A 12,282-nucleotide genomic window follows, 5' to 3' on the forward strand; every position below is an offset into this window, starting at 1 on the left:
GTGTGAGGCATGCCAGGAAGAGCCTTTCAACAAGGGACAGGGAGCAGTAAGCATGGTGAGCAGTGAGATGGATGTTGTAGGGCAAACACAACAGCACAGTGCAAAATGCCTTGCCAGCAGCTACTTCCAAATGCTGTGCTGATAACAGTGTATGTAAGAGGTGAAGACACGCACTGGCATGCTCCAAATCTGAACCAGAATATCAGACCACTGTTCTGGCCCAGTCTTACCAAATATCTTCTTTTCCTACACCCTGAGATGTGCTTCGGAACAGGTAATCACTGTCAAAGCCACATCCCCGAAGCAAGAGAACCCTTGGCAAAGACCTCAGCCTCTGGGATGTGTAGCAGAGCCAGCAAAACCCACTCATGGAAGGAAGTTTGGTGTCTGCCTGAAACCTCAAGGTGATCCATGTTTGATCATTTGGATCCAGAGCCTGTCATAATCACAATCTTTGATTTCCCTCATGCTTATTGATATGGTTTAAAAACATAAACTGGTTGTTGTTGTTAAAACATAAACTGTTTTACAGTTTAAAAATAAGAGGTTGTGCTTGCTCACAACCCAACATTTTGCCTATGGAAATTTCCATGGCCTGGGTGAGGTGAAAGGAATCCCACCTACCTGCAAGAACAGGTGATACCCAAGCACCCAGGCCTCCAGTGTCCTCGCATGTTTTACACATGGCAAATCCATCCCTTTTCTCCTGTGAATGAATATGGATTTATTTAGGGTTCCCAAACTATGGATGGATTTCAGGTTTTCTCATGAAAATTTTACCTGGACTGGCCTGAGGTCATTGTGTGTTGTTCAATGAAGCCAATTTCCTACAACGGCAAAGCAGTAGAAAAATAATTATGATGTTTTGTTTGACTGATAAAAAGAGATAGAAATATAATCATTAAGAAGTGATATCAGATGATATCTTCATCTGCAACACTATTTCTGTGGTTGGGTATCTTGTATTGTGGGGAAAAGGCAGAGATTGAAAATGTATTAAATATAGCAGCTGAAGATGGTGAGTGGCATAGGAAAAAAAAGAAAATGTGTAAAAATAATTTATTTCAACATAAAGCAAGCCCTTCTTTAATTGGTCTCTACAATTTATTAAATTTATCACAAATCATGAGTAGTTTCAGGTTATCCACAGCTGTGAATTTTTAGAGTTAACCTTGTTAAAGAATGGTCACTCTTGTAACACACAGGCATCTGTGACTGTGCATATCTCATTGGATTGCTACCAGCTGGAAAATCAGAGTATGGAGCAGAACTCTGACCTTTGTGCTGCAGAATCAGAGGAAACAATCAACTGAAGGAGATAAAGGAGAATCCTCCTCATTAAGGAGGAAGTGGTACAGAAATCAAATTCACTTGTGCAAAGATTCACTTTACCAGCCAGCCCACCAAGGTGAAGAACTCCCCCTACTCAGCCGGCCGCAGGAAGGATCTGGGAATTTTAACTTGGAGCATTAAATTAATCAGAGTACTGTTAGCAGTTGGCACAGCAGGGATTGGAGGGTCAATTTGCTGTGGAATCCTTTTTGGGGAAGAGCTGTAGGAGCAGACCAGGCTGCTCTTTCATTCTAGCCAGGGAAACAACAAAGACATCCAGTGATGGATGTGATGGACAGTGCCAAGTAAACACAAAACAATCAAAAGAGCTGTTTCCTCACATAATATGAAAGTCACCACTGTATTGAGGACAAGCACAAGTCATATGTTCCTCTTAAGTCCTACTTAATCCCTGCTTTGAGGATTTAAAGGACATTCAAGTGATTCATAAACCCTGTGCATGTTGTCTGCACAAGAATGATTTTTATCCACCACAGAGACAGCTGAGCCATGGGAAATTCTGCAGTGGGTCTCATCAGTGGAATAATGCTGCTGTGCTCAGGAAGGTCTGGCTGAGGCTCTGTCTCATTTGCAGCTGTAGCTTTAACATCTGACATCCTGGTAATCCAAACTTACGGTTTATGGTGTGCCCTGATTCCCCACAGGGTTCTGCAAGTAATGTATGTGTCTTACTGGCATCATTACATATCTGGCTGGGAAAGCAAGTCAAGGAGGAGCTTTGCATCAAGCACAAGCCAGGAATAAAGGCAGGAGGTCTCTTCTGACAGTTCATTGATCTGAGCCAGCATGACCAACTTCCTGTTTTCTAAAAAACAACAAAAAAGGGATCGAAAAAATCTGTTTGTTTTCAGAGATTATGTCTAGTTGGAAAATGGTGTGAAATCAGCAAGACAGTGCCTAAATATTGCTGCTTTTGAAGGTAACTAAACTGTGAAAGATGGCTTCAGATACCTTTTGCACAGTGTATGTGAATTTATTTTTGCTTGGGCTTTTGGTTTATGCCTCGCTGTGGTGATCTGCTCTTGTTCCTCTTGCTTTTTTTTTTTTTTTCAGGTTCCTTGGCTCCTGCATCTATCACAGCTCCGTTCTGCAGCATGCAGCGGAAAGGAGATTATTCGGATCTATAGTTCTGTCAAATGATACTCCTCAAGATATTGTGTAAGCTTAAAAAGGTGAATTTATGCTCTGGCTTCTATTCCTCTTTGTGCCTGAGACACTTTGATGTATGAGGATCTTTCAATAAAAGCAAATAAATGCACACACCCACCACTTGCTGGGGCCATGAGTTCTGAGAGTTATTTTGTAGGGGGACTGATACCTTCATACCTCCTTTCTTAAAAGGAAAAAGAAAATGAAGAGAATTTATTTACAAGGGCCTGGAGTAACAGGATGAGAGGGAATGGCTTCACACTGACAGAGAGTAGGGTTAGATTGGATATGAGGAAAAAAATTTGTAAGGGTGCTGAGGCCCTGGCACAGGTTGCCCAGAGAAGCTGTGGCTGCCCCATCCCTGGAAGTGTCCAAGGCCAGGTTGGATGGGGCTCTGAGCAACCTGGGATAGTGGGAGGTGTCCCTGCCCATGGCAGGGGGTTGAAACTGGATGATCTGTGAGGTCCCTTCCAACCCCAGTCATTCTGTGAGTCCATGAAATTCAAACACATTGCAAGAAGCAGAGAAAAACTGGTATTGAAAAAGTATCGGAGACAAACTCTGGACAGGGCAATCTTTTTTCTCATCCACAGAATAAATCCTAAATGATAACTCCTAAAACCTAGATAAAGTTCTAGATGCTGGATTCTAGTCCCAGAACCCTGGTTCTCACTTGTGACCCTCAGCAGCAGCATTTGCTTGGTCCAGACATTTTTCCTCCCCTTCCCATCTTGCCTTTCCTATGTAGACTGCAGTCTCTGTGGAGCAAGAAATTGCATGTCCATGTGATATTTCATTCAGGTGGCCCTGATCCTGTGCCAGTAGAAGAATATAAAAATCTCCAGTTTGACTCTCAGCAACACAGCTGGAAAGTTGGAGAGGGAGCAACAGTACCATTTGTTCCTAATGGAGCATGACCTCTGGCTCTGTCCAGCTTTGATCACTAAAGAAAAGAAATCTTTCCCAGTCCTTTCATACTGCTTCCCCTGCTGTGCTGCTCTCTTTTGCTCCTGGCTAGTTCCCCAGCTGCGGCAGGAACTCCCAGCTCTCTGTCCCTGCTGGGTGGAAATGGTGCTCCTCGCCAGCAGAGGTGTCCTGGATGAAATTATAAACCAGAGGGATCTCCTGTGGCATGAGGAGTATTTAATTTACTCTGGATATTTAGCAAGAACTGGTGATCCAAAGCGTGCTGTCTCCACTGCAGCCCTCCCTTCCTTCAAAACTCCTCATGAGTCCTCTCTTATATCTCCATCTTCCATGGAACACCTGTGGCTTTGCAGCAGATGGCAATGCAGCACTGCCCGCTGCCAAGATGAGCCAGTTCATTTTTCCATCGTCTGCATCTTACTATGAAGCAGCAGAAAAAGAGGGGAAAAAAAAACCCACTTGGCAGCTGATCTGTGGCAAGTTCTCTCCTGTTGTGGGGCTCTCAGTAATATGAGCACATCGATTCGAATAACTCAGGAATAAGCAAATGGAGAAGTCCAGAGACAGCTGGCCCTTATTGACATGGTGGACATAGTCCCGAAGGCAATCTACAGAATTAGCTAAAATCCCAGCCTCAGATTCCTAAACAGCTCCAATTTTCCTGTGCTTTTCCCAGGGAGGGGCAGAGAATGTCCCCCTGGTGCAGCATTTAAATGGAATATTTCCTTGGCATTGTATCTTTCCTATCTGCTCTGTCCACCCACTTTCTTCACATTGTGTCTCAGCATTAGCCTGGCTTTTGGGCACATGATGCTGTGGAATTAAAAACTTGAGTTTTTAGCAGATTAGTCCAATCAACTTTCAACTGTGATGAAAACAAAAGCAACCTTCGAATGGGGAACGAGGTGTCACAGCAAGGAATGCACAAGATATCCAGGGGTAGATTTAGCTCAGTTAAAACTATCAATTTTATTTCTCCTTCCCTCTATGTGGTTTTAATCACTTCAATAAACGCAAATCAAGAGCTTTCAACTTGCTCAGGCCCACACTGAGCTAAAACTCCTATTTTATGAAGGAAGAATTGTCCAATTTCCCATCTTTTGGAGCTAAGTAGCATTTTCCATGGGCCACTGAATGTCTTCAAAAGAACAGCCAAAGCTTCATAAATACAAGCAAAACCTTCCTTTCCCTCTGAAACTCTGAATCTCTCTTAGAAAATAATCAGGGATGGTCACTTCAAGATGATGGTTCCCATTCCAAGACCTGAAGTATTTTACAGAGGTCCCTCTTCCTGCTGTTCTGCCTTGGGGCTTTGGCAGATGGGAGCTGTGGAGCCAGATTCAAGCTCTTGGTGCAGTGCAAAGTCATGGTTTCTGATGGATTTGCTCCTCGTTGAGGATGCCAGAAGAGTGAAAACAAGGGTCAGGAAGTTCAGATACAGCCTTAAGGAGCAGCCTCCAGATGCAGGTAAGTGAGCAACACTAAAAGATAAAGAGCATCATCATTTTCTAAGGAGCTTGACAAAGTTTTCAAGGTAAACAGCATTTCTGATACCATGTAGAGTAAGTGCAATGGTCTGTTGTAAACCAAATTAGGCAAGAGATACCAACATTTCAACATCCCCCCAAAAAATTCATGCATTCAAAACAAACAGCAGGAAGAAGAAAGGGATATGAAAACATCATAGCTAAAATGTGCCTTTCATCTTCTTTTGTCAGGATCTTAATTATTACAGATCAGCAATGTGCTATCCTGCTGCATACTTGTGAAACATCCATAAAAAACTTTTGGTTTGACTTGAAAACAAACAAACAAACAAACAAAAAAAACCCCATGCAAACTATTTCAGCTAAGTCCAAGGGATCATTTCCAAATGCACAGAAAACTCAAGACACTTGCAGTCAAAAGTACCTCTCCAGGCCAGTGGGATTCATTTAGGCTCTGCAGTGTTTTTGCTGAACTGTGCTGGAGTTTTGACTCGTGTAAATCAGGATTTTAGTGTCTGTGCTTGTCTGTGCAACAGAAACAGCAGGCAGTAGTATGTACCTAGTAAAAACTGACCTAGCTGAGAAGTTTTAAGTTGATTATCTTGGAGTACAAACCTGAGAAGGGAAGGAAAGAGAGTGTTTTCCAGTGCTGCTTTTACTATGGGTGAAGCAAGAGCAGAAATTCAGGGTGGACAGCTGGGGGTGTATTTCAAAGCACAGCAGTTAGACTCTCCAAAGCTTCCCCAGCCCAAAAGCAGTTTATTTTCCTGAGCTGCAAGAACCTGCTGAACATGGAAGTCCCTGCACAGGTGAACACAAGCACTGGCCATCTGGATATAGAGAAAAAAGGCAGTGCAAATTACAGGAGAACAGGCTCCAGTCATGGTGTCTTAGACAAAGCTCAGTGAAACAGGAAAGTGTGGACAGAAATCTGATGGTTAATTCTAAGGGTTTATCTACTCAGCACATCAAAGTTTGACACAGTTCAGATACCTCAGATCCTTGGAGACAGGTATCTTCCTAAATATTTATTGGTTTTTCTGACATTGAACTTCTGTCTCCAGCTACAGTTGTGCAGTTGTGGGGTTTTTCCCCTTCTTAAATCTGTTATCCCAGAGGTATCCCTGATGGGCTCAGCCTTGGCCAGTGGCAGGTCCATCCTGGAGCCACCTGGAATTGGCTCTGGTGGACATGGGGAAAGCTTCCAGCAGCTCCTCACCCCCGTGACAAAAACTGTGCTCTGCAAACCCAGTGCACCCCAAAATGAAAATAACCAGTGAAATGTTGTATATTTTTCTCAAACCTCCTCTGTGTATTTTTCAGGCTTAAATGAAGCTGATTTTAGAATATTACCTGTTCAAGGTAAAGCTAGGAAGCGCTTCCCTGCCAGAAGCATTTCATGCTAAGTGCATTCTTTGAATGCAGGGCTGTCCTTTAGGGATCTGCTTGTACAATGCAAATGTGCAAAGATGGATGTGGAAATAAGAAAAATCCTTTCACACAGGCCTTTCATTTGAGCTTTCTTGTCCATAGAGAGAAGGGGTGCAAAGTTCATCAGTCTAAACTTAAATTGTGCCTCGGAGTATTTTGCTGTGTTACATTTTCTTTCTGTGACTTTCCCAAGCAGATGTTATATGTCAAAATACGATCTCAAACAGGCTCATTTGCTTCAAAGTGTTACCTTTTTCTAGCCAGCATTTCTTCATAATGTTCCATCTAAACGTGCTCTCCATCAGTGTGAAGCCTTTGGAAGTCGTGCCAGGGCATCCTACTAAAGAGAGGATTACAAAATATGTCGTATCTTGTTTATCCAGTCACAGCCAAAATAACACACTTTAATTCACAGGGCAGCTTTCAGGACCCCTGTGGGATGGCACAAAAGTGGTGAAGATGGTAACTGCATAAAATTTCTACTGGTTTACTAGGAGAGGAAACATGAGGAGGGACTATTTACAAGGGTCTGGAGTGACAGGACAAGGGGCGATGGCTTCACACTGACAGAGAGCAGGTTTAGATTGGGTATTAGGAAGAAATTGTTGCCTGTGAGGGTGGTGAGGCCCTGGCATGGGTTTTCCAGAGGAACTGTGCCCATTTCTGGAAGTGTTCCAGGCCAGGTTGGATGGGGCTCTGAGGAGGGCGTTGGAACTGGATGATATTTAAGTTCATCCCAACCATTCTGTGATTCTGGGAAAGTGGTTTCAGGTGGTAAAACCACATCTGCCCACCACCCCCTCAAGCCATAATTTGAATGAAACAACACAGGCCAAGCATTGCTTTAGCCTTTTGCTCTTTGGATAATATTACCAGCTCTCCCAGGCCTGAGTGTAAGGAGCTTAACTCTGCAGCATTATTGTGACTAAGCTCATCAGAGACTGCGGCGGCAGCCAGGCTCCCCAAGACAGACGATGGGGAGGATCTCAGGGAATAAGGGAAGGGCAGATGGGGAAGCCCTGCATAAATCATAAAGAATATGAAATAAACATTCAAGAGCTCAATGAAAATCCCAGATAAAAAAAAAAAAACAAACAAACATGTCTAGTCTCAGGCTGCTTTGCACCTAAAAATATCAAAATCCCGTTTCCGTTCTTTCATAGACTGTAGATCTGTATCAGAAGAATCTAGTGTGGGCATGAACCCATGTGGGACATTTATTGCTGGACTTTCCATGAGTTTAAAATCCATTTTATGCTTCAGAAGTGCTACATTAGTAATGGCAAGTTCACCAAATAATGTGACTCCATCATCCTGAAAATTAGTTTATCCTGGACCTCAAAGCAGCAAAGTTACCTTAGGAAAAGATTAATTAAAACAAGACTTTCTTTTTATTGTCCTTCTCTCAGGAAAAAAAGAAAAAATCGCCTGGCTGGAAATTATAGGATGATAAGAGAGGAATCCTGGCTTAGACTGTGATGAAGACCCAAAAACCTAGAACATTTCAGATTTTCCTATGATTTCCAAAAGAGACCAAGAAAGAAATTTGTACCATAGAAAGTACCAAAATGATAGATCCAGCCCAGTGGGATAGATGGGAAGACACCCAGGGCAAGATTATGAACTTTCAAAAGATAAAGGTGTATTGCTGGGAACCTGCTGTAACTTTTCTGTGTCTACAAGCTTCCAGAGTCATGTAAAATGTGATTTCTGCAGTGATTTTGATTCATATGCTAGGAAGTCACCTGCTAAGGCAGCATCTTCTTAGCAAAAAAAAACGAAAAAAAAAATGACAATCTCATGGAAAACTTGTGTTTCTGGAGGTATGTAGGCACTGAAAAATGATATCATGAAGACTGGACAAAAATCACATCAGCTCATGATCTCAATCCACAGATAGGCCTAACCTTTGTCAGATCTGTTGCAAAGCATGTCAGAAGAACAGAGAGAGCTGGCTGGAAAAACATGAAATTGCCTGAAAGAGTACATATTTATCCACTCATATCTGCCCATCCAGCCATTCATTGATCTTGTGCACACCCTGAACAAGACATGCTTCCATCTTCCTTTGTTTCTCCCCTCACACATCAATCCAGGCAGATACTGGACATGATAATTATAGTAAGCTCTTAAATCCCAATAAATGCTACCAAGCTGGCTACTCAGAGGCTTCCATGCCATCGACTTTTTAACACAGTAATGATGATTAGACTATTGCATCTCAGTACTTTTAGAGGTTTACTCCTTGATTAGACTTAGGAAGAGGGAGGAAATACTGCCAGAAATGGGAAGGAGATATTTCAGCCTGGGAAGAAGTTATGTTTTCAAATTTTGGCATTCAGAACACTGGAGGAATAATAAACATGTGGAGATTCCTGTTGTTAGGCTCTGGTGTTCTTTCAAACATGCCAGTGACAGAGAAAATGATGCCTCTCCTGCTGTGAGAGCTTTGGGACACCCAGTGCTGTGGAAACACTGGCTAACTCATGTCCTGCAACATGAGCTCAATTTCTTAGGCTGTACTTGCCAAAAAGACCAAAAGCTTGGCTTAGTACTCATGGCTGTGCCTAAATTCCATTGCCCAGCACCGCCAGTGGAAGTGCCCAAGGTTTTCATTACCAAGAGCAGAATCAGAACCAGGGTGGGGGGCAGTGGAAACAGAACCAGGAATGTAGCACCTCCCACCCTCCACCTGCATGTTGGGCAGGCATTACCTCAGTTTTATCAGTCCTACCTGCCTCCTCTCTCCATCCCACCTGGGCCAGGAAAACCGTGCAGCTCCCTGCAGGTTTGTTGTCCAGCACAGTTCACCATACAGTTTAGGAAACACAAACTAGTTCTTCTTCTGGCCTAAACTCAGAGAGCTCAAACGCTTCCTCTGAGGGAAATGCCTTCTGAATCTCAAATTTCTCATGATTCAGAACTTACTCAGAGTCCTTTTTTCTAGCACATCTTACAAAAGGCACCATTTGGTTTTGCTGCCTTAAGATCTTTCTATTCTGCAGCAGCAGCAGCAGAGTAGGACCAGGACGAGGAAGGAAACACACAAGGTAGGTGAACATTTGGCAGCCCAAATGGCTGAAGGGTGAGGAGGGGATCCTGGCACACCATGAGTTAAGAAAAAGGAAAGTCAAGAGTTAATAAAAAAATCTAGGAAGGGTGGATAAAACTGCAAGTGAAAGGAGTATGGTCTGGGTGGAGAAGGGCTGCAGGAGACCAGCAGCATTGCAGGGGCTATAAAATCTTTAGAGGACTATGGGTGAGTGGAGTGAAACAAGGTTCATCAGATCCTTCTCCTGAACCCAGCAAGTGACTCTTACAGAATCTGGATACCAACAAATACATCAGAACCAGGGGATTCACTCCACTTTGGTTGCTGTAAGTGCACTGCAGTTCTGCGTACAGTGACTCACAAAGGATGAGTAGGGCCCAGCAGTCTGTGGAAAGAGCAGTGGAAACCTGCCAAGGTGTTGGCGTTTTAGGAGCTCTCCTGGTTTTTTTGTTTTTTGTTTTTTTTTTTCTGTTAAAGGAATTTTCCCCATACATGTTGCTATGGGAACAAATGGCTGTATATTTTAGAAAAACAAAAGAGCTGGCTACTTATTTGTTTCACCTGGGTGTGTGGTCAGTTCGGTCTCCCAGTGTTTGGACAGAGAGGGAGGCTGCTTTCTTTGGCTGCTTTTCCTTCTGCTGGATAAGCCCCAGGATCCCCAGCCCACCTTCCCTGTCCCGCTGGGAGCCGGGCCGTGGCTGCCCTACCCTGCCGTTGCTTCGAGCCTTCGCTGCGCTGTAGCCGTGCTCGCCCTGCCTGCCCAGACCTCCGGGGGGTTCCCTGTTTGGATACATCTCGTCTGCCACCCGGGATTTGTGCTCGTCCCTGCCGTTCCAGCCTGCTGTTCCCGAGGGTCCGGCCGGACACCAGGATCGGTGTGAAGCTCCTTTGTCCCATCCCTTCCCGGCATCCCAGGGCACCGGTGCCGCGTGCTCCCCGAGCTCGCTCCGGAGCGCCCCCTGCAGCCGCGGGGGAACCATCGCACCTGCCCTGCTCACCGGGAGCCGCCAGCGCCCCTGCCGGCTGCGAGCGGAACTGCACCCGAGGGGAAAGGGCCCGACAGCCGAGAAGGCTGGCACTGGGTTTGTGATTGTTTGCTGTTACTGCCATGGTTGTTGCTGTTTGTTTGACTGGTTATATATATAATAGTAAAGAACTGTTATTCCTATTTCCCACATCTTTTCCTAAAACCCCCTTGATTTCAAAATTATCATAACTCAGAGGGAAGGGGGGTTACATTTGACATTCCAAGGGAGTCTTCTGCCTTCCTTAGCAGACACCTGTCTTTCAAACCAAGACAGAGGGCCAAGGCAGCCTGTGTGTTCTCCATGTCACAGGACTGGAGAGACATGCCAATCACTTTCCCTCCTTGCTTTCCATTGAAGTTTGTCCAGACTTCTGGCTATAATCAAGGCCCATTGGATGCCCATTTTGTACCAAGACACAGCTTCCACTTTGGGGCAGAATTGCTCCTGAAGGGTAAAAATAAAAAATACCAGCAGTACTGTAGCTCTTGGTAGAATTTGAGGCTCTGGTTCTGTGTGACCCTGAGGAGGGCACTTTAGACAGCAATCACTGTTCCTGTCTAGGAGATGGCAATATCAGGTGACTGCAAATGCATATGAGAGGGACCAAATGAAAGAAGCCAAAGATATGTCAGCTGAAGAGGAAATCAGTTGAGAGGGCCAGTCTTAGTTTCTTCAGCAAACTGCAATTCAAAGGCTTGATCACTGAGGATATAAAAAGGTTGATTTTGATATTGAAGCTATTTTATTCTCCTGCTGACTGGTCTGCAAAAAGAATGTTTGTTACTACTGCTTTGAAATGTGATATACCTTCCAGTCTGTTTATTTGTTTTGCTTCTATCCCTACTCACTTCCACTGACACTGAATATACACAGAAAAATAGCTGTCTTTATAAATTCCAGCATCTCCCTCTGTGAAAAACTTCCAGAGCGGGACATGGCAGCCATTTAGCAGCGCACAACAGCCCTGTGCACCAGTTCAGGGTATGAAGGACTGCAGATTCCCATATCCAATTGCCATTGCAAGATGAAAGCGTAGATACTTAGGCTATAATTAACCACATTGAATTTGAGCAGTAAGCTAAGGTTAATGGTCCTACAACACTTGAGAAAAGTGTAATTGATCTCTTAGAGAGTGTAAGTGATTAGGAGATGCATTTGTGTCACTGGGAAGTTAGTATTGTCAACACCACAGTGGCTACCAACAGTGTTCACAGGGCACCCCTTCAGCACCAGCCTAATGAAATGGATCTGCTTCATCTCCCACATTTGCCAGCACCTTATAAAAATGGACCAAAGCTGATTCCATTGCCTTTTGTGTTGGTCCCAGCCAGAGGAACTGCTCAAATAGGGATTCATACATCTCAAAACAATCCATTTCCTGCTCCTCCCAAGGTCAGGTAATGCTGCTGTCCCCATTTCATTACACCTGAGTCAGAGCTACGAGATATATTGCCTCAAGCACAAGGAATTGCCATGATACTACGTCCAAGGTGATGAAGTCTGAGCCACTGAGGATATGGCAAACTGAGATCAAAGAATCACAGAATCACAGAATGGTTTGGGTTGGAAGGGACCTTACAGTCCAACCCCCTGCCATGGGCAAGGACACCTTCCACTATCCCAGCTTGCTTGGAGCTCTATCCAGCCTGGCCTTGGACACTGCCAGGGATGGTGCAGCCACAGCTTCTCTGGGAAACCTGTGCCAGGGCCTCACCACCCTCACAGGGAACAATTTCATCTTCATATCCAGCCTAAACCTACCCTCTCTGTCAGTGTGAAGCCATTGCCCCTTGTCCTGTCACTCCAGACCCTTGTCAAGAGTCTCTCTCCATCTTTCCTGTGGGCTCCCTTCAGG

Source organism: Corvus kubaryi, unplaced genomic scaffold (assembly GCF_017639235.1).
Source record: "Corvus kubaryi isolate FWS band 111438036 unplaced genomic scaffold, C.kubaryi_AGA036_p1.0 74, whole genome shotgun sequence".
NCBI lineage: Eukaryota > Metazoa > Chordata > Aves > Passeriformes > Corvidae > Corvus > Corvus kubaryi.